Here is a 23577-nt window from a genome sequence, read left to right as displayed (position 1 = left end):
GGAGGGTGCAGTGAGTAACACTCAGCGGGCCCAAGGTAAGAAGACAAACAATTTAGGAAAAGACGCACAGCCAGTGAATTTGTGATTTCTCTGGAAAAAGCAAGTTTTATGGCTTGACTGGTGTGCAGATTTCTGTTTAACATTGTATTAACTATCCACAGACTTCAGGTGGAAGAGGTTTTCAATCACAATTTTTTCCCCATCATAACTTTTTTTGATTGTTTCTTCGCAGGTACCCCCAAGCCTCAATAAGCAAACCAGTAACCAACGTCATGCTGACGATTTGCATTAACAGAGAAACAGCTGTCCATGAGTGGTTCACTGGCTTTGCATCTTTTCCGAAGTTGTGTTTCAAAGCTGCTGTATACAGCAAACACAGACTCAAAGGAATCCATGTTTAAAATGGAGTGAGGCAAAAATGTGATTCTTTGTTGAACTAATTTGCATATGCCCACCCAGAATCCTTTGCGGTAGTAACATCACTGCAAATTTGTGATTTCTGTTTGAAAAGCAAGTCTTATGGCTTGACTGGTGTGTAGATTTGTGTTTAACATTATATTAGCTATCCACAGACTCGAGGTGGAAGGGCTTTTCAATCGCATAGTTTACCCTCCATGACCTTTTATATATATATTGGAATTCTCCAATCATTGATAAACCTCTGTGTAATGCAGCTCACTAAGAAGGGTGGAAGGCAGGAGCATGCTATCCCAGTGCGCTGGCTGCTTCTGTTAGCTCTGTGCAGCTAACAGGTGCAGAACAAAACCTTTCCTGAATGTCTGAGTGACAGACAGGGAGACGTTTCTGCCCGAGTTATAACAGTGTACGAATATGACAGACTCCAGGCATATAAAGCAAGGAAGCTGATATGCTGTATGTGTATGAATCGGTTATTTAAATGACTGCATCCTCCAGTATATGTTTTATGGTAAATCCCATGGTGTATACTAAAAACAGAGATGCCTATTTATTGTTTCCTACTATATAATGACAAAGTATTGGATTATGATTGTGTAATAAAGAAAAGTTAGATATTACAAATTCACTGTAGAACAACTCATTTATCAAAATATAAATCCAAATGAAATAAATAAATAAAACCCTCATAAAATGAGTTTATCTTGGGATTCAGAAACTTTTATAGCTTGCAATTAAAACAAGCGAGTTAAGCTATTGTAACATACTGGAAATTTTAAATTGTTTTGATATATATCAACGTAACCTTCATGCAAAATGACAATCAAAATAAAATGGCAAATCAAGAGCTTTCATTTTCTATTCAAACACGAGCAATCAGATGGAACCAATTTCACCATAAAAAGTGCTACAAAACAGATAAAGGTGGGCTCAGACAACCTACACTGGAGGTGTACAACTACCCAAAATGACGCTCAACACCTATTAGGAGATGATCTGTGTTCTTCTGGAAAATAACATTTCATAGTAGATTGCAATTTTGTTTTTTTCTTTTTAACAATTATTCAGGAAATATTGCAGATATTTTGCAATCAGAAATATTTGGCAGTTACAGGTGAAATATTGCTTTATGACCATGTTATGTAGACCTTAGTTGAACACAATCTGTTGTAATTGTAGGGCTCAAGCACTCTGGCCTTTGGTATCCTATTTAGTAGTTCTTTTACAACATGGTACTTATATTGTCATTTAGATATATTGAAATCAGTTATCCTTAAATAAAGGTGCCATGCTCAAAGCCCCTTCTGTCTGTCTGAGGACAAAATCATCATGGATATTATCAGAGATGCTTGCAGTAACACCTGGGCTACATTTTAGTACTGCATGTCATTTGTCAGTTGATACAGTGGTACAATGTACAGTTCACATAGAAGGCAAGTTTGTTCTGTGTATATAGATTCACAGACAAGTAGATAGGATCTCCTCATCTTGTGAAGCATGAATGGCTACATGTGTGATTCTAGAACCATAACATTAGGACATGTTTTGTCCATGAAAATTGACTAATCTGGGGCTCAAAAATATGTCCTCTGTTTGTTTGTTTTTTTTGGGTTTTTTTTGCGCACCTGCTGTTTCTTAGCGATGGTCTGAGTACGAGTTACACCTGAAATGTATCTTTAGGGCTTAAAATATTTAAGTGAACAAAAAAAAGAGAAAAACTGGCTATTTTCTTTTGTTATATCCGACCCAACACATCCCTAAAAATACATGACTTATGAGAAAAATGGCAGAGCTTATCTGCTTATTTATATATTTTTAATTTCAATACAAATATTTTACATATGAATTCTTACAGGCTACATTTCCCTTTGCTGGGCACTGTCTCTTAGGTTATTTAAACTAGTTATAGTTTTCAGGATTAATAGCCATGGATCTGTGACCTACAGAAGGAGCAAGTAAGCATTCTCTCTATTAAAATTGATTTAAGTCATGTTAGGTACATATACTGCCATTGAATTCAAGTGGGACTATAATGTTCAGCATAGTCCTACATACATCAGCATATATTTCCCTACTGTATTAGAAAGAGTTGAGTGTATGTATGCAGGCATGTAAACTATGTTCACCATTGCCACTCTAGTTCTTGTTTTGATTGGAGATAAGATAAAGCATTTTACTTTACTCCACTCCTGCCAATGTATGTTAAAAAGAAAACACGCTCCATCAACTTTAATATGAACTAATTCCAACTATTTTACTAACTGATCCATTGTATGATATTAATGGAAACATCTCTATGATTATAATATATAGTTTCTCCCCTGAATAATCTTCTTTCTTCCATGTCATCTCACCTCTATTTTCCTATTCAGTTTTTCCCTCTCCTTTTATATGTATATATAAAAAATCATAGCCAATGCTTCTAGAGTATCATATGCAGACACTTTATGCTTTTCTTCAACCACCAATGACTTATGAGTCTGAATTGTACTACCATGATCCAGTACAAACTGCTGTTTATACTCTTATGACCGACATTGTTATGACTTAACAATCACCTTTGGTTGTGTTTTATTCAGTAGACTTTTGTTATACTTTGCGATTTGCTATTGTATACCATTTTGGCAGTGACGTACTTAGGGGGGGGCCTGGGTGCCTCTGGGTAGAGGGGTGCCACCAGAGCTGGCCTTGGAGAGGACTTCAGTGACCACTCCTCCTCCAGTAAGTGAGAGAGAGTGTGTGCTGTGCGTAACTGTGATTGTGTCTGTCTGCCTGTTACTGTGTGTGTGTGTGTGACTGTCTGCCTGTGACTGTGTGTGTGACTGTGTGTGGGTGACTGCCTGTGACTGTATGTGTGACTGTCTGTGTGCGTGTGTGTGTCTGCCTGTGACGGTTTGCCTGTGAATGTGTGTGTGACTGTCTGCCTGTGCCAGTGTGTGACTGTCTGCCTGTGACTGTGGGTGTGACTATCTGCCTGCGACTGTGTGTGACTGTTTATGACTGTGTGTGACCGCCTACCTGTGACTGTGTGTGTGTGTGTGTGTGTCTGTCTGTCTCCCTTTTACTGTGTGTGTGTGTTTGCCTGTCTGCCTGTGACTGTGTGTGCGACTGTGTGTGGGTGACTGCCTGTGACTGTATGTGTGACTGTCTGTGTGCGTGTGTGTGTCTGCCTGTGACGGTTTGCCTGTGAATGTGTGTGTGACTGTCTGCCTGTGCCAGTGTGTGACTGTCTGCCTGTGACTGTGGGTGTTACTATCTGCCTGTGACTGTGTGTGACTGTTTATGACTGTGTGTGACAGCCTACCTGTGACTGTGTGTGTGTGTGTGTGTGTGTGTGTGACTGACTGTAACTGTGTGAGACTGTCTGTTTGTCATTGAGTGTGTGTGACTGTCTGCCTGTGACTGTGTGATGCTGCATGTAACTGTGTTATAGTCTGCCTGTAATTGTGCGTGCTACTTCCTGTAACTCTGTTTGTGTAACGGTCTGCCTGTAACTGTGTGTTTTTGTGTCTGGTACTGTGTGCATGTGGCTGTATTTGACAGTATATGTGTATAACTGTGTGCATCTGACTGTGTTTGACTGTCTTTGTACTGTAGTGAGCCGGCAGCTGGGATATGATGTCATCGGCGTCATTACAGTGCATGCAAGGGACCTGAGCATGAAGAGCACAGAGATCCCAGCAGCAACCACTGACCCCCAGCCCTCCACTCCCTCAATCCCAGGGCAAGGTAGGAAGGTTGGGTGGACCTATTATTAATTGTGTGTATGTATGTGATGATTGTGTGTGATTGTGTGTGCATCTCTATGGTTAAGTGTGTTGTGATTATGTGTGTTTATGTATGTGATTGTGTGTGTAGGTCTGTGATTATATGTGTGGGTCTGTGATTGTGTGTTTTTATATCTGTGTTTATGTGGGTTTATGTCTCTAATTGTGTGTATATGTATATATATATGCATACACACGACCACAGATGTACACACACACAGAGACATACATCTATTATGTCATTGTGTGTGTGTATAAATGTGGATGTGTTTAGTAGATAGCTCCCTTATTTGGTGTCCTTACATATTGCAATCTCACATAAGGATAACAAATAAGTAAGTTATCTACTAAACAACTGAAATATTAAAATTAAGAAAATGGCTTTTTTAATCTTGATCTTTTCGCTGTTTAGTAGATAATTCCCTAAATTGGTGCCCTTATGTGAGATTTTCATATTTAAAGATATTAAATTAGGGTGCAGTTTAGCAGATAGTTTCCTTATTTGGTGTCCTTAAATATGGCAATCCCACATAAGGATAGGAAATAGGGGAGTTATCTGATAAACAAAGATCGAAGTTAAGAGGTGTCAGCCAGCCCACAGCTAGAAATCTGGGTGGCTAATGACAGACAGCCAATGGCAGCATATTACCCCATCCCCTAGTGAAACGTTTTAGTGCCTCCCCAGTTTTGACTGTGGTATCTTATGTGCCCCCCCCCCCCCCATATCTGTGTCTGCAAACAAACCACTGCATTTAAAAACACACTACACACAAATGAATGCTTGCATTCAAACGCTAACACTACATACAAACACACCCCTACATTTACTCAAACATACTCCATACAAAAACATGCTGACATTCAAACACACAAACACTGCTCGGTGCTAAATACATTTTAAAAATTGTGATTTTTTACATTTTTAAAGTGGGGGATGGGAGGAGGGGCTAAAATGGGACCCATCCCGGGTGCCAAATGCTCTAGGTACGCCTCTGCATGTTGGTGTTATGTTTGCACAGGTCGACAGTCTCTATGTTATGTACTACCTACTGCCTGAGACTAAATAAAGAATGAACAAAAAAAAAAAAAAGACAGGCCAATGCTTAAATAAGTTGTTTATAAATAACAGAAAGGGGGTTTAGCATAATTTAAATTTGAGTGGAGATTGGTGGAACCATGGTGAGAGTGTGTTGGATTTAACACAATTCCTTCTAAAAACAGTTTAACCAATAGTGCATCATAGTGAAGTAATAGTAGCATAGTGAAGTTTTTCCAAGGATTCACACAAGTGTTACCCGGAGCTTGTGATGAGTTCTTATTCATTTACAATTTTACTTCAATTAGTGATTAATTTCACAATTATCATTGTATTACTTAATTCTGTATCTCATGATTTCCATTAAACCCTATCACACAGGAAAATAATGAATCCAGCCTTTATCCTGTACATTCTTAGAGTACACTATCGACTGATCCTGCCCTTTTAATACATGAACCTAACCATGTAACTTCTTTAACACCTTGGTTTTTTGTGTGTGTAAATTAAAAAGCCAGATGAACTTGTGACACCAGCTGGGCTTAAAATAACCTTATTTTATGTTTATCATGCACGTTCTACTTTAACTGTGATAATACTCTGCACAGCACCACCGCAGGGTGAAGATGCTATTAATTGCAACCATCCTTAATGGCTGGAAAGAAAATCAAATCAGTCATTCTTTGTTGCAGTAATATTTTCTTACCAGATGCATTCCGTTACTAAGTTATGCTACAGTTGAGCTGAGAGGTTGCAAACGTGAGATGTGCAGAAAAGGGCTCATTTATTTTTCAAAATGCTTCACCTTTCCTTAGATACAGTAGCCTTCTGTACTGCTTTAAGCAGGACAGACTGTTTCACCTGAGGTTACCTCACTTCCTATACACCTCACATCATCTCGAGCGATGGAAGGCCAAATAAGGTTACCAGGCAGCAATATTTTATACTAGGTGAACACATTTTCCAAATCTATATCGAGGATGCACTTTGCAGCTGTGCAAGGGATATTTATAAAAAAAAATATATATATATATATATATCAGCAAAATTTAAATGGTTCGAGAGCTTTCAGCACGACCATCCAAATCAATATGAAGGTTACTCATAAAGTTGATTTAAGATTTTTTGGTTCATTCTCCATGTTAACATGCCTTTGAATTCCTTCTAAAACTAGGTATTGTTTTCTGTATTTATTATACCGAAGCACTGAAATATCTGCTGATAATTCTCAGGTACTATACTAAAATTGGATGCTCTTTACTCCGATGCCTGTGGGACGTATTCAGCTGTGCATTGATTAAATACATGTCACATAACTCATAAGGACACATTAAACATTCCATATAAACAAAACCTTTGCTGAACACTGTTAAGAGAACTTTTCTCGGCAGCATTGTTGTGTGCAGTTATGATCACTGTATTTCATTTATATTACATTACAGCATTATTAAAGGGGAGCTGTCCCTTCTTTGGATTTTTAGCAATATGGTTACTTATCTCTATATTTAACAAATATGTATTTCTCATGGGTGAAAAATCATATTAAATACTGAAATTAAAGGGACACTGTAGTGACCAAAACACTTTTAGCTTAATGAAGTAGTTTTGGTGTATAGATCATGCCCCTGTGGTTTCGCTGCTCAATTTTAAATCATGCATCTCTAGCCACACCTTTCACTTTCAACCACTTTGTAACTTACTTTAAAAGTTGTTATCTCCTGCTCTCTAAAATTAACTTTACTCATGCACAGGACACTCTTGTAGGGTCTAGCAAGCTTTTAACAGTGCAGGGGATAATAAATGTTAAATACACAAAAGTTGCAGTAAAGGAAGTAGAAACATTAGATGCCTCTTTACAGGAAGTGTTTAGGAAGGCTGTGCAAGTCACATGCAGGGAGGAGTGACTAGGACTTCATAAACACCGTGATTTAACTCCTAAATGGCAGATAATTGAGCAGTATGACTGCAGGGGCATAATTTATACACCAAAACTGCTTTATTAAGCTAGAGTTGTTTCGGTGACTATAGTGTCCCTTAAACATTTCTTAATCCTTCTACCAGACGCCTTGCTTGAACTAGATTATGATGTAATTTGTTTACATTTTTAAGTATAGCTATGAATGATGCAAAACGCTAAAATCCATAGAACGCATAAACTCACATTCCAGTGTATAACATTTATTGAGAAAATGGACAACCTCATACAATATAGACCATTATAGTACACCACGTGTAGCTGCACACCTGCTATACTTGCTAGTATAGTTCATGTTTCATGCTTATTTGGGGGGAGGACCAAAAAACTCCAGTGAGATGAGTAAAGTCTCAAATCAAGACAAGGCTTGGGAATAATACTATCCAGAGTAAAATATGAAGGGACAATGAAGATGTGTAAATCCACTTCACGAACCAGAAAATACACCAATACCCTTAAATGTTCTAATTGACGGTTAAAGAGGACAACAGGACAAGACAGAGTAATTGCAATGAGCTTTTATGGCTATGCATTTAGTTGTGATTTCTCTGTCATTTGGTTTTGTTAAACAACCCTTTTGCACATGTGAATGGACAGCAAGTGGCATTGGATGTCACCTTTAGAAGATTCAGCTATAATGAGAGATGATGAGGGAATAGCTGATCGGTAGCTATTTCTAAAATGTAAAATAAATTGATCCATTTTGTAGTAAAATATTGTTATAAAATATTGCGCTTGTCGTATAGGGTATGCATATCTGCAATATAGAGGTTATAGGTATATCGGTTTATAATTTGAAGATTCATGCTTAGTTCATGCTTATTAAAATGCCCCATGTGCACTATACTAGTCGTTGAACATGCCATGTTGACTCTATCTTGGTTATTCACTAAAGTGAAAATTCAATGGGAATCCAAGGGGAATTTAATATTTAAGGCAAAAATAGATGAACTGGAGAAATTCTCTAAATCAACTATACTCAATTCAGCTACCCTGGCCTAAAATTTGAAATTCACTTTGAATCCACTGTGAATTCTCACATTAGCAAATAACTCTGTCAGTGTTGAATGTGTATTGAAAATATGCCTTTAAACAATACTCTCCTAAAGGTATGTTTCTTTGCTTTTTTATTTTCAATATCTAATATATTTGCGCAGTCAAACCAGCGTGATTGAAATAGGCATATTAATGGATGCTTAAGATGTCACTGACAGAGAGCAAGACAGTTGAAAAGGGAATCTCTCTGCTTGAAACTGGAGGTGAGTGACATGGACTAGTGAGACTCATTGATATCCTGTAATGTATCGTTCAGAGATACTTTCATTGATAGACACTGCAGCAAACAAATTGGTGATTGTTTGGTCTAACCCCATCTTTCAACTCTGCTAGATTCCATTTAGTTAGCTGTTCCAGTGTTATTGTGATTTGATTCACAGCAATATTTTTAGAGACCTGCTTTCAAACTATTTTGTGCTTGGTGGGAAATATTAACCATCAGAAGGCTTGAAGTATCTGACTTAAATATTACAATAACTGCCAGTAAGTTTCAATCGATATCCAGGTTGGTTTGGAATATCATTAGGTATTCTGAACATTAGTTGGAACAGCTGATAGGGCTATAAGCCTATTTGAAAGTCTAATTTAAAGGGACCCTATAGTCACCAAAACAACTTAAGCTTATTAAAGCAGTTTTTGGTGTATAGATCATTTCCCTGCAGTGTCACTGCTCAATTCTCTGCCATTTGGGAGTTAAATCCCTTTGTTTATGAACCCTAGTCACACCTCCCTGCATGTGACTTGCACAGCCTTCCTAAACACTTCCTGTAAAGAGACAGCTAATGTTTATACTTCCTTCATTGCAAATTCTATTTAATCTAACATTTATTATCCCCTGCACTGTTGATAGCTTGCTAGACCCCACAGAAGCATTCTGCGTATGATTAAAGTTCACTTTAGAGAGCAGGCAATAAGAACTTTTAAAGTAAGTTACATCTAATTGAACGTGAAACCATTGTTTTTTTGCAAACGGTGTGTGAGTCACGGCCAGGGGAGGTGTGACTAGGGCTGCATAGACAGAAACAAAAGGGATTTAACTCCTAAATGGCAGAGATTTGAGCAGTGAGACTGCAGGATCAAGATCTATACACTAAAACTGCTTCCTTAAGCTAAAGTTGTTTTGGTGACTATAGTGTCCCTTTAATGCCCCTAAGTATAAAAACAATATGTTTTATGTACTCTTGGAATTTACACTATTTTTAGTTGGTTTCATGTGCATATATTTTCCATATGCGTCCTTTGGGAAAGCCTTAAAATAGCTGTCTCCTCAAACTTACCTTTCTCGTATTGTTTCCTCTTCTCTTCCTCTTTTAGAACATGTTCTTCTCTTCATTTCTGATCTATTTCTCTTTAAAACATAAGACTAATGTATTTTTAAAAATCTGGACAAAAGTGTGGAGCTTAAGTCAAAATCAACTTACTTTGTCAAGCTAACAGAGGGTAAAGCCTGCCTCAAGCTCCACCCTCTGTGAAGATTGCCAAATGCAGGAAATATACGTACTTTTTCTATGTTTTCAAGAGAAATAGATTATAAATGAAGACATGAAGAACAGATTCTGAAAGAGATAGAGAAGAGGAAACAATAGAAAAAATATGTTTTAGGTGACAGAGCCACTTTACCAGTGATACTTGTAAAACAATGTGTAATTTATAATGTATATTTTCAGGTATAAATATATACATTTCAACAATTTCATTTCAGTAAATAAACCACCACCTTCTAATTGGTTATAGTGCTAGGAGTGACCTGGGTTTCTGTCCTATGCTAAGATGTCAAACCATTTTGGCATGTTTTTCAACTTAACTGGGACCTACTAGGAGGCTGCCACCAGCACTCTCAGCCAATGAGCATGATTCTTCATTGGCCATATTCTACTCTGCAGAGACATTCAGTGTTTCCTACTGGATGGGGTAAAGGCAACGCAGGCGCCTGGTGGGACCCAGGTAACTTGTCGAACCATGTTAAACTGGTTTGACATCTTACTGTGGAACCTTACCAGGGCAGTTCGGGGACCATAACCACAACAGTATCAAATTACGGCACAGTTAAAAGCCAGCATTTTTTTCATTTTTTATTTATTATTATTATTATTATTATTATTATTATTATTATTATGTGACAAGAGAAAAATCAGTGACATAAGTCCTAAAGAGTGGGAGGCCCTGAGTTAAAAAAAATAAAAATGCGTTCTCATTAGAGTGAATACTAATATATTTAGGGATATTCACTGAAGGTAGAATCAAAGTGAATTAAGCATTCAAGTAAAAATTAGCCAAAATAAAAACATTCTCTATGTCAGCTACACATTCAGTTTGCCTACATTTGCCTAAATTTGAAATTCTCTTGAATAACACTGTCGAATTGAATACCACCAACATTGCTTCAGATATCATGTGAGTGGTTACTGAAAAGGTTGTGACATGTTGAAATAGCTGGTTGTTATTAATGCTCTATGTGTTGGATTTGTCACCTTTGTAATGGGGGTTGCAAGTACTGCTTAAAGCAGACATGTCACCTAGAATCACTGGAGCAGAAAAGCTTTCTGTATGTTCTGTTACGGGTACATTAACAAATGTTTAAACACAAGAGTAAGGGAATAAGTGTAACAGGATATTTACTATTACCAGCATGACACACTACTACTCCATTATCTAATTTGAGTGATTTCTTTTTTAATGATTCAGTGTTTTTCTCTCCTTCTTTTCAAATTAAGGCAAATTAGTAAATATGCAAATTATATACATTGTATAATACATTACATAATATATACATATATATATATATATATATATATATTTGTATATATATATATATATATATATATATATACATTGTTTTAAAATAGAGATTGTAGACATATTAGTCCAGTGACGCAGAAATATATATATATTGTAAATATATATAGTAAATGAAAGAGAACTCCACATAATTTTTTTAAAGTGTGTAATACGATAAGATTCTTGATGACCCAGGAAGGTCGAAACATTGATTTCGTATTACACACTTGAAAAAAATCATGTGGAGTGCCATTTCATTTACTTTATATACTTTTTGGCGCTTAGAAGCACCCGGGTAATATTATATTTGTTTTGGATGCTATGGTGAGTGCCAGAAACCGGACCTGTTTGTTTATATATATATATATATATATATATATATATAAAATAGACAATCCAGCACAATATATGATCATATAATGTAACTAAACCCCCATCATTTATTTGCCTAGGTGAGGTGTTTTTAAATAAAACTATTACAATCTCTAAGATTTGAAATCATTGTGTAGTGAATAAGCGAGTGCGCTGGATTCTGTATTTTGTATATTTTGGCCCCAGCAGCACCCTATAATGTATGCATGTTCAGGTGAGTGCAGCCCTCTTGGTTTCATTGGCCTTGGTAATGGGCCATTGTAGCACTAGGCACACTCCCTGGTCATTGGCTTGTTACGAACTGGGGAATTATGGTCATGTGGCCTTATGTAGGCTAATATGTAATCCTGTCCAGATGGAGTGAGGAGAGGAGCTAACCCTGGAGTAGTGCTGCCACGGCCCATTACCGGGAAAGGAAAATACCGGTAAGTATGAAACAATTTTCCATTATATGTATAGGTAAATGCCCCCACCTTCCCTCCCCTCCCCCTCCTGATCAGTGAAAGTTTGGAATTTTAGCATTCCTTCGCTGAGATTTGTGCTAGTGCACAAATCTCAGTGTGGCACCACTCAAATGTTGCTCTAGGAACCAAGTTGACTTGGTTCTCACAAGAAAGTGTCTCTAATGGTCGTCAGGAAGTGAGCCAGTAGAGGTGCATTTATCCCTAAAACGGAAACTGTAATGTTTTATATTGCAGGGTTAAAATTAAAGTGTCACTGCACCCTGAACGCTTTATTAAGATGAATTGGTTTTAAGTCCAGATTTTTTTGTATATACTCTGCTGATAAATGGGAATATTTGCTGTCTACATTCAAATATTAAGCATAATTAAAGTCAGTTGTCAACGTATCATAACTTATTATTTAGTAAAAAAAAAGTTCCCCATCAGTCATAACATGAAAGTTGATTAGTTTTGATTTTATTTAGTGATGTTTATGTAAAATGTACACTTCAGGGATGTATTGATTAAAATACAACCGTGAAGTATGTTGTTTTTTTGTTGTTGTTTTTTATCAACTGCAAATCTGTGATTTCTAGATAAATGTGGAATAATGCCAGGAAAACAAGAGAAAAACTGGAATTTTGCCATCACTTTCTGAAATCACAAACCTCTTTAGAGCTACCCCAGTGTTTCCATGTTATACAGGGGCAATCATTGCATTGAATATTGCAGTGATCCAGTGTAACCCTTCCTATGGTCCAGGCTTATTATGCTAAAATTGTGATTAACATTAAATGTGTCTAAATATATTTATATAAAATCATCTTGGTTTAGTCACTATAGCAACTGCTCTCTAAAAAGTATAAATCTAGAGTACTAAGTACACTGTCCTGGTGGCAAATGCTTTTTCCATTAAAGGAGATAAGCGTTCTACAAAAATCTAACACTTAACAGCTGATACTTAGCATAATTCTCGAATATCCCCTAATTGCGGCCAGTTGTAGAGTATTCTCCAAGAACCTTTTATGTATGTACATAAGTATGTATTTTACCCAGAATTTAATCATTTATATGGTTCATTCCAGATCTGTACTTTGGCACATTAGATTAATCATCAATACAAAAATAAAAAATCTAAACAATATCAACAATTAGGGAAATTTAAAACATCTATGAATGAAAATGAAAAATAAAAGTTCTTGATATTTATTTATGAAATCAACCTTGCTGAGGTCTGCAGCAATTTGGATAATTTTATCAGTCTTACGTATAAACATTTTAGTTCTATTTTTATCCTTTTATGCCACATCCTGATTAAAGAAAAAGCATCTCGAGCTTTGACAAATATTCCCAAGTAAAGCTTTGACCTACTCCAGTCAACCTCATTTCTAAGTAGCGACACAGAAATTTCCACTGGGAAAAGTCCATTTCTCTACAAATGCGTTCTGAACATTTGCTTTTTATAATGTTGCCTGTTTTTGCAGCATTTATAGTATTACCTGCTACAAAATACATTACAATTAGTGAATGACTTCCTACGGATAACCAGCAGGCTAGTTATAGAAGAGTAACTTTCACATTTCAAGCAGAATATATGAAAACACGCAGCCCTGTACATACTGACTGTTTCTTTTTCAAGCTATTTAATCTTTCAAGGACTATGAACGTAACACTCTTGGAGCATTTCCTCATGCAGAAAAATCTGTATGATCTCTATAATTCATTGAACTAAGGCACAATGTAACGAAGATCAAACACAGATTTTAGTTTGTTTTCAAAACCATTGTTTGTCAAAGCCCTGCTAAGTCGCTTTTTTTCTTTCAGTTAAAGGAAAGCGCTACTAAAGTAATAACGTATTTTTATTGGAACAGTAATCACATATTTTTATTTTAATCATATCTCAATTTCAAAGAAGCGATCTTAATGAGAAAGACTATCATAAGAAAAGTTAAACATGTTGACTGACTGTAAAATATAAACTGTCTAGAGTTTAGGTATCTATTTCATGTACATTATATATGAAATAGTTGCCTAACTATATATAAATAGTTCCCTCTTCCCCCCTCCCCCATGCCCCCCCATCTTTGAAAGGGTTAAAAAACCCATTGTGCCCTCACCCGATTCCAGTGCCGATAAGAAAGCATTGCTTTAAAGCTTTCTTTTCCTGTTTGGATTTTACTGATGCAGGATAGCCACATGCAGAGCGTAAGGATGTCCAGCATCAGTTAGGCAACCAAAGATCGCCTAGCCACCAGGAAGTGCCTGTGATTGACAGCCACTACAGGCAGTCTTTTAACTGCAATGTAATTATTGCAATTTCTCAAAAAGGACTAAGCAGGACTGGAACACTGCACCAAGACCACTTCAATAAGCTGAAGTAGCCTGGGTGCCTATAGTGTACCTTTATTTATATTTATTTACATTTAAGTAAATATAGTATGTTACCTACCACCACTGGGAAAACACTAGCTATATGATAAATAATATTATGCAATATGTCAGTACTATCCCTTACAAGTATCTGGTATAGAGATAATCTCATATGAAATATCTAGATATAAATGATCAAATAATTACAAACAAGCTAAAATAAATGGATGGATATCAACTGATTCAAATACATTGGGTTAATCCTAAACCAATAGACATATTTCACTGACCATATTCCTGTGTGAAATTGTGATTAACTGCCCTTTGACAATTAATTCATTAAAAGTACAATTAACCCCTTAAGGAAACATGACGTGTCTGACATGTCATGATTCCCTTTTATTTCAGAAGTTTGGTCCTTAAGGGGTTAAAGCTAATACAGTGATCGGTAATTTGACATACCGATATTACCTGTTATTATTTCTATCAAGGTGTAGAACTGTATCATATATAAAGACTTTTTTATTTGTTATAAATAAATGATTGCGTTTTGTGTGACTTCAATTGGATGAAAACCGATTGTTACATCCAATTTATCAGATCTGTTGATAAATTGATATCCGCAATTAATATTGTCTATTGGAGTTAATCAAATTCAAGAGATTAATCATGATTTGGGACTATTGACTTCTAAGGGAAGTGGATATAGTATCTGCCTAAATATTGTCTTCAGCCTAAGTAACAAACCGTATACAATCGTAGATTTAATTTTTTTTGGTATGCCTTTGGTCTACCTTTATGGTACTGGATCTATTCCTTTGAAGGTCGGGTGTGGTACATGACATGGGATACTGTGATATTTGCTTTGTCATGCATTGTACAATTTATTACCTTAATCTTAATCTGATGTCACTAGATAAAATCATGACTGATTGTAATTGACTTGATAGTGTGAATAAATTATTAATAGATGTGTTTTAAAATTACAGAGTTTTTTTAATATTGCTAATAATTTTATGATTTATAAAAAAAATCTCTACATAGAAACCAAAGAACTCAGGCGAAATATAAGGTATAGTGTGGTAATTAATAAAGTTGCATGTTAAGTGATTTGTATATTTCCTAATCATAAAGTTGATAATATTAGATATACAATTTGGTATTGGAGGAACTATAAATAAACCACAATAGTATTTAGTGTAAAAGACACAACAAACAATATCTATCAAATCAAAAAGAAAATTGATCCCAAATACCATTGTTCATTATTTGGTCACTAATTTGAAAAAATATTGTGTAATTATAATGTAATTATGAAATTGATTTATTTAAAAAAGAGATAGCACATAAACATGGACAAAATATATAAATTGTACGTATTGATCGCTATAAATGTAATTTCACATGCTTTTTTAATATGTAATATTCTTGATGTATCCTTTATATTAAAGAGAGTAAATATATCAGAGAGCCAGTGGTATCCCTTATTTATCAGTATAGAGACACCACATGCTTGCCACACACAGCAGCTGTGATTACAATAGATAAATACAATTGTCATTGTAGTACTTGTAGGTTTTTGTCAGGAACTTGATAGTATCGCTGGGAAAATATTTTCTTCCAAAATTGCCACTGTAATAAAAATAAAATGGCATCTAAAATCACAAGGCAACTTTGCAGGCTTCAACTATTCTGTGTGTTCATCCCCCATCCTTTTGCTGCTAAAACAGATCAATAAAGTTTGGCTGCAAAAGAAGAAAGTGGGGCTACCATTCAACATTCCTCTGCACTGATACAGAGGGATCCAATGGACACCAGGCAGAGAGATTTGTTTTTCTACAGGGCAAATACCAGTGCTTGAGCAAAGTGGGTGGTAAATGTTTCTTTAATGGGATTCATTTCAGTTAATATTGCTTGGTATCACGTGTGCACATTTGTAGGATGGAAGGAGTTAACTGCTTCAAAAAAAGTCTGAATTATTTTTATCACAGCTTTTGTACATTTCTTTTATTATGTACAAAAAAAATCTTTATAAAAGGGGGAGAGGCAAAATGTTATTTCCTGGTAAGTTCTGAGGTACGTTATACCTCTGCTGTGTACCTAACCGTGCCTAGCACTACTGCTTTTATTTAGCTCAACTGCTTTTATTTAGCTCAACTGTACAATTTCTGTGATCTGAATTTGCTTATTTCTAATGTTTAGATTTGTAGAACAAAAACAAAACAAAACATTTTTTATGAAGTTAATACAGATATTCATGTGCACACATACCTTGTAAAATAAGCATATGTTTTCATGAAGAAAAAATAAATGTGTTTATTTATACGGATTAACAAAGAAGGCAAGCCACTGCCAAAATCCTTGCCAAAGTCCACATATCAAACATATGCAAACATAAAATCAAAGTCAGATATGAAAAATATGCTAATGAAGAGCCTGCAGTCCATGGATAGAATATTGTTTTGAAATGAATAGGTTGTTCATGTTCCATGACATAAAATAGAGTCTTACAGAGAGTTGATTTCAATTTGCATTTGTAATAAGAAATCTCCTAAACTCTCATTTTATTATAATAATTATGCCTGACAACAGACGTATCAAAATGTCAGAAGCAAATCTTAATTTTGTTTACAAAATTAGTTGATTCTTGACCATAAATGACAAGGACTTAGTTGCAAATTAACTAGAACAATTTCCCATCTCACAAGCTGTCAGGATGGGCCACTTTGGCCAATTTATCTTACTCCAGCACATCTCCGGTACCTGTCAATCATACATGTGAAACATTTGGTACTGATTGCCATTTTTCTATCCAAGTCCTTTTGCCTCTCATAGCAGGCAATTTATTGCAAGTCAATCAAGGTTGAAGCAGACCTTGTTTAAATAAAGAACTGTTGGGTTATTTCACACCAACAATTTCAAAAAAGACAGAATGTGCTGTATATTTTACATTTACATTTATAGTACTTTTTCGTTCTTTTTTTTTTTTTTTTTTTCTCCTTCTTCTAAAACGTAGTGGAAAGTTATAAGTCAAATCGAGAGCCACCCAGAGATTTAGACAACAAAACCAGTCTGGAAAGGTGGAATGAAAGAAACTGTATACATTTCCACTGTCAGAAATTCAATCAGTCTCCAGATATGTCTAACACAGAAAGAGTGCTCAAGTATGGGATTGCTTTTTCCACTATTCTTCCTTCATAATTTGAGGGAGGGCACCACGAAACAAGCAGCTTGCCCCAAACTATCTGACCTTGATAACCCAGGTAAACAATTTCAAGTGTTAGTCACTTGCACTGTTCCTTGTGGGATTCACAGACTGCAGAGCTGTGGGACAGTGTGCTATTTTGTGTTGTTATAATGAGTTTGGTTGACAGAGTTTTATTATATGTTAGAGCTGTCTTCTGAAAGTGCTGTCGTGTAGAATAATCGTACAGGAGATGGAAAATATAACGTGAAATCTCATTGAAAATGTTATTCCACATTAAAGATAGAAAATTTTGCTTTATTTTCCTGGTTATTATTCCTCTCACTCAGAGAAAAAAATAGCAGGATGTACTACAATTACATTTTCATAATATTGTATAGACATAGAAACATAGAATGTGATTGTAGATAAGAACCATTCGGCCGATCTTGTCTGCCTAATTTCTAATACTTTCATTAGTCCCTGGCCTTATCTTACATCTAGGATAGCCTAATGCCTATCCCACGCATGTTTAAACTCCCTCGCTGTGTTAACCTCTACCACATCAGCTGGAGGGCTATTCCATTCATCCACTACCCTCTCAGTTAAGTAAAGGCTGCTCTGCCCTAAAATGCCTCCATCTTGAACTGGCTAAAAACCATAAACTCAAGTGGTGAAGGGTTGCAGCATTTGCATATCTGAGCAATTATACAAAATAGTGGGTGACACCAAATAATGCAAAAGTACAATCATGGACATTTCTAAGAGACCTCTGATGCAGAACCAGGTAGCTGATAAACATTTGGAAATATAGGTTCTGTAAATTAATCAGCATAGTCAGAAATGCATAGAAAATGTTAGGTCTGCTTCTCCTTTACTACAGCTTTAAGGTATTATAGTCTGTCATACTATGTCAAGTCAACAGTTGGACTATGTTCAAAGTGAGTAGATGGCTTTCCTTGACAGAAGAAGTCAGATAAGATGATAGCAAAACCATTTCTTGCTTAAAAGGCTATTCTGAAAGTACTTTAGTCAAGAAAAGCACTCAATTGAAGGGTGTAAAACATGTGATTCATTAGGAATGAATCATGTTAAAAGATTATTAGAACAAAATTAAAAGTAATACAGTCTAATCCTATGATGAAAGACTCCAGGAACATTTTGCCTAGTAGCATAGTGTTATTATAATCAAAATATGATATTTTTTAACTTTGTTGATAATAAAACTACCAATTTGCGTCTGAGATAATTAGATATACTTTTTCCTTACAATATTGAACAATCTGACAAAATGTAGAATGTCTGCCTGTTTTTAAATAGTTTGCATTGGAACTGGAGAAGGGTATACATGAACAGAATTGTATAAAATATTTGTAGTGGAGTGTAATTGAAAAATGGATTTCAAACTTTAATTGAACTGATCTTGAATAGTGACACTTGATTGAAAGCTTTCCTAACTATCGAGCAATATGTAATACAGGCCTTGATTTAATATTTTTGGATAAACTTTTAATATGATTTTTTCAAAATGTTAAAATATAAAAAAAATATATTGATATATTACAAAATATGAAATCATTTGAAAAGTTTATTCAAAAATATTAAGTTGAGGCTAGGGTGAGTAAGACCGTTATAGTGATGAGGGCTACAAATTCAAAATATTATTGATAATGTGATGAAGTCACAGTGTAGATGATATTATATGCTGATTACTGGGCATACAAATGCTTTTTAGAGCCTGAAAGGGGGGCAGAATAACAGTGTACCCCTTTATAAGGGAATAAGTGTGCACTGTTATTATCATTAAAGGACCACAATAGGCAACCAGACCACTTCAGCTTAATGAAGTGATCTGGGTGCCAGGTCCATCTAGGATTAACCCTTTCTGCTGTAAACATAGCAGTTTCAGAGAAACTGCTATGTTTACATTAGGGTTAATCCAGCCTCTAGTGGCTGTCTCATTGACAGCCGCTAGAGGCGCTTCCGCGCTTCTCACTGTGATTTTCACAGTGAGGAGACGCCAGTGTCCATAGGAAAGCATTGAGAATTAGAGATGTCGCGAACATAAAATTTTCTGTTTGCGAATGGCGAACGCGAATTTCCGCAAATGTTCGCGAATGGGTGAACCGCCATAGACTTCAATAGGCAGGCGAATTTTAAAACCCACAGGGACTCTTTCTGGCCACAATAGTGATGGAAAAGTTGTTTCAAGGGGACTAACACCTGGACTGTGGCATGCCGGAGGGGGATCCATGGCAAAACTCCCATGGAAAATTACATAGTTGATGCAGAGTCTGGTTTTAATCCATAAAGGGCATAAATCACCTAACATTCCTAAATTGTTTGGAATAACATGCTTTAAAACATCAGGTATGATGTTGTATCGATCAGGTAGTGTAAGGGTTACGCCCGCTTCACAGTGACAGACCAAATTCCCTGTTTAACGCACCGCAAACAACCGCAAACAGTCCATTTGCACAACCGCAAACTCCCCATTTGCACAAGGTTGGATACCCAGCTAGCCATGTCCCGTTCCTTGGCCTCACTGATGTCATTGAAGGTCTCTTCCTCCACCCAGCCACGTACAACACCAAGGGTCCCAGAAAGGTGACAACAAGCCCCCTGGGACGCCTGCTGTGTTTGGTCTTCCACCTCCTCAAAGCCACCTTCCTCCTCTGACTCCTCTTCTTCAGACTACTCTCTCTGTGTTGCCTCTCTCTGCGTTATTATAAGGTGTGTTAAGTAGTACTATTCCTATAATATATAATTATAATATATAATATTATCTTCGTATAAACTGCTCACATGTTCCAATGAGCAGCCAGCCACTACCCCGTGAGTGCAGCCCGCGAGCCCTGCGCATGTAAACAACTCACTTGAGGGGCTAACGCACACCACTAAAGTGCTTACGTTGTTTTGACTTTCCATGAGACGCTACTGTCACGACTAGTAATGTGGTCCAGCACGCAGAAACTATGTAAACATATACATAAGTAAGAAAAGGAAAAATAATAGGAAAGAGCGTAAACCGGTCCTTAGAATGGCCGGACTAATACGCTAGAGACAGAGAATGGTCAAAGGGAAAGCCGAGGTCAAGGAAGCCAGAAAATACTCAATACCGATAAACAAGCCAAGTCAGGGAAACCAGAGATCAGAATAACCAGGGAAACGCCAAGGATCAGGATACCAGGAAATCAGAAACACGAGAATATCACTTTCAGGAAACCAGGAAACTGAAACCACGACATGGCAAAGTAATGGGGAAAGCTAGGGGTTTAAATACCCCTCTCTAGGCTATGATTGGTCAGAGGGCGACCTCTGACCCCAAAACGTGCGTGTGCGTTGACGTCGTGACGTCACGCACACGTTGGTATAATTCTCGGGGGCGGGGCTGGTAATAGACGCGACCACGTGGTCGGCGCCATCTTGGATCCGGGCGCGATGCCCGGAAGAACTATGTGCGCGGTTCCCGGCTCGCCGACGAGCAGGTAAGCTCGTGTAGTCGGAGCGGTCGTGCCGGTCGGGCACGACCGTGAGGCTCGGCGGGCCGGCGACCGCAACAGTACCCCCCACTCGAAGACCGCGCACCGGGCGGGAAGGACCCGGCTTAAGAGGAAAGCGGTTGTGAAACGACCGGATAAGACGGGGCGCATGGACCCGGTCAGCAGGAACCCAACAACGTTCCTCGGGACCATAACCCTTCCAGTCAACGAGATAGGACAAGACACCTCTGGATAATTTGGAGTCCATGATAGAATGGACTTCGTATTCTTCTTGATCACCCACTACCAAGGGCGGAGGAGGAGTGGATACCCTGGTGTAGCGATTGCAAGTAAGGGGCTTGAGCAGAGACACATGGAAAGTATTCGCTATTCTCATATGAGCCGGTAGTGCCAAAGAATAGGTCACTGGATTAATACGTTGGGTAACTCGAAAAGGACCAATGTACCGAGGGGCAAATTTCATGGATGGGACCTTAAGCTTGATATGTCTCGTGGAGAGCCACACCCTGTCACCTGGAAGATAGACAGGATTAGCGCCCCGTTTCTTGTCAGCTTGGACCTTTGCTCGGAATGAGGCTTTTTGCAGAGCTGAATGGACGGAATCCCAGGTATCATGAATCGATTCTAAACGGGTGTCCAAAGCGGGGATTTCTGTGTCTGAGAATGCAGAAGGTAAAACAGCGGGGTGATAACCCTGATTAACAAAGAATGGACTGTGATTAGAAGATTCATGAGTGGCGTTGTTTCTGGCGAACTCAGCCATGGGTAAGAGCTCATACCAGTTAGATTGATTGGCATTTATAAAGCAACGTAAATAGGCTTCTAAAGACTGATTCGCCCTCTCTGCTGCTCCATTTGTTTGAGGGTGATATGCTGATGAAAAGGAGAGTACGATGCCCAATTGTTTGCAAAAGGAACGCCAAAACCTAGAAACAAACTGGGTACCTCTGTCAGATACTATGTTTTTGGGTACACCGTGCAACCGAAAGATCTCTCTCAAGAATATTTGAACAAGATCTTGAGCAGATGGTAATTTCTTAAGTGGGATGAAATGTGCCATCTTCGTGAATCTATCAATAACCATAAGGACTGTATTAAACCCGTTTGAACTGGGTAGATCCACAATAAAATCCATGGCTAAATGGGTCCATGGAGCATTAGGTATGGGCAGTGGTTGTAACAGTCCAGGAGGTGATCTAGGAGGAACTTTAGAAACTGCACATATTTGACATGCCCCAACATAATCTTTGATGTCGTTTCTGAGAGCAGGCCACCAAAATCTCCTGGAGACGGCTGAGAGAGTTTTATGGACTCCAGGATGGCCCGCTGTAAGGTTGTCATGGAACAAATCTAGTATCTTCTTTTGAAACTGAGGTGACACATATAGTTTGTCCGGAGGTTTTCCCACAGGTGCCTGAGTTTGATCTGCTATTATGGCACAGAAGAGTGGAGAAGACACTTCTGAAACAGTAGTGGCAATGAGGCATTCAGGAGGTACAATAGGATATATCTCCTGTTCTGGTACTTCATCTGTCTCAAACTGCCGAGAAAGTGCATCTGCCTTGATGTTTTTAGTACCAGGCCGGTACGTAATTACGAAATTGAATCGGGAGAGAAACAATGACCACCTAGCCTGACGAGAGGACAGTCTCTTAGCGTCCCCAATATAAGCCAAATTCTTATGATCAGTAAAGATCAAAAGTGGCTCTTTGGAACCTTCTAAGAGATGCCTCCATTCCTTAAGGGCAAGTACAATGGCCAAAAGTTCCCTATTCCCTATGTCGTAATTCCTCTCTGCAGGTGTGAGTTTGCGAGAGTAAAATCCACAGGGATGTAAAGGCGTATCAGGACTCTCTCTTTGAGACAGAATGGCTCCAACTCCTGTTTCTGATGCATCCACCTCTAGGATAAATGGTTTGGATGGATCAGGATGAGTCAGGACAGGTGCTGAGGAAAATAAAAATTTTAATTGTTCAAATGCCTCTCTTGCTTCTTTGGGCCAAGATATACAATTTGTTCCTTTTTTTGTTAAATTGGTTATAGGGGAAATCACGGAGGAAAATCCCCTTATGAATTTGCGGTAGTAATTCGCAAAACCTATAAAGCGTTGAGTAGCTTTAAGGCCCTTGGGTAATGGCCACTGTAAGACTGCCTCCAGTTTACGAGGATCCATCTGGAAACCAGACGGAGATATAACGTATCCAAGGAATTGTATCTCCGTTTGGTCAAACTGGCATTTCTCCAGTTTACAGTAAAGGCCGTTTTGTAACAGGGTTTTCAGTACAATTCTCACATGTTCGTGATGTGTCTCTAGGTTTGGGGAATAGATGAGAATGTCGTCCAAATACACTAGAACGAACATGTGAAGGTACTCTCTTAGGACATCGTTAATAAAATCCTGGAATACCGCTGGAGCGTTACATAATCCAAACGGCATAACCAGGTATTCGTAATGTCCCATTCTTGTGTTAAATGCGGTCTTCCATTCGTGACCGTCCTTAATCCTGACTAGATTGTATGCACTTCGGAGATCGAGCTTGGTAAAGACTCGAGCTCCCTTCAATCTGTCGAATAGTTCTGATATAAGGGGAATAGGGTAGGCGTTTTTAATGGTAATCCTATTCAAACCCCTATAATCAATACAAGGGCGTAGGTCTCCTTCTTTTTTAGAGACAA

At 37.6% G+C, this 23577-nt stretch overlaps 1 protein-coding gene across 2 annotated transcripts in view; it reads right to left on the bottom strand.

Annotated features, from left to right (window-relative positions):
* The window catches only part of TENM2 (teneurin transmembrane protein 2), a 2177747-nt gene that overhangs the window by 611022 nt on the left and 1543148 nt on the right, over positions 1–23577 (bottom strand). The window lies entirely within an intron of this gene.

The sequence above is a fragment of the Pelobates fuscus genome, chromosome 3 (genome assembly GCF_036172605.1).
Source record: "Pelobates fuscus isolate aPelFus1 chromosome 3, aPelFus1.pri, whole genome shotgun sequence".
In the NCBI taxonomy this organism is placed as follows: Eukaryota; Metazoa; Chordata; class Amphibia; order Anura; family Pelobatidae; genus Pelobates; species Pelobates fuscus.
This window is presented reverse-complemented; position numbering and strand designations above follow the sequence as displayed.